This window comes from Bison bison, unplaced genomic scaffold (assembly GCF_000754665.1).
Source record: "Bison bison bison isolate TAMUID 2011002044 unplaced genomic scaffold, Bison_UMD1.0 scf7180017851669, whole genome shotgun sequence".
Classification (NCBI taxonomy): Eukaryota; Metazoa; Chordata; class Mammalia; order Artiodactyla; family Bovidae; genus Bison; species Bison bison.
In genome coordinates, this window is record NW_011482242.1 from 8,830 (window position 1) to 9,519 (window position 690).

A 690-nucleotide genomic window follows, 5' to 3' on the forward strand; every position below is an offset into this window, starting at 1 on the left:
AATACTGTAATCATGTAGAACAAAATCATGATTTTTCTGAATGTAACCCTAACTGAATTCAATCATAGTTTTTTTCCCTACCTAGAATCTCCATGTTGTAATAGTAGTACCATTTATTAGGCAACTGCTGTGCCTGCTACTGTGATAGAGAAATGATTTACATTTTTGGTTAAAATTGTTTGCAACAGTCACCCAAGAGACAGAAAGATTAACTGAATTAATATATGTAAATTTCCTAGAAAAACTCCTAACACTAAATTGATAAAAGCTAATAATTGAGAGAGCAAGGATTCAAATCAGACTTGTCTCAACTCAAAATCCCACACTCATTGCACTGTATTTCATGACTATATGTTTACTTCTCTTCTGTGTCATCAGTTATATGTCCAAGTGACAATGTTATTTTGTTAGAAACCTGTGTTTTTTAAACATTTCTAGGATTCTAGATTAAGGAACTTACCGAAACAATGTACCACCTAAGTGCATGGGCTCTGGTGCCAAACTGTCCTCATTCTCCACTTATTTAGCTGTTTGATCGGGACAAATTCGGGGCTTCCCGGGTGGTGCAGTGGTAAAGAATCTGCCTGACAATGCAAGAGACGCAAGAGACGTGGGTTCAATCCCTGGGTCAGGAAGATCCCCTAGAGTAGGAAAATGGCAACCCAGTCCAGTATTCTTGCCTGGAGAATC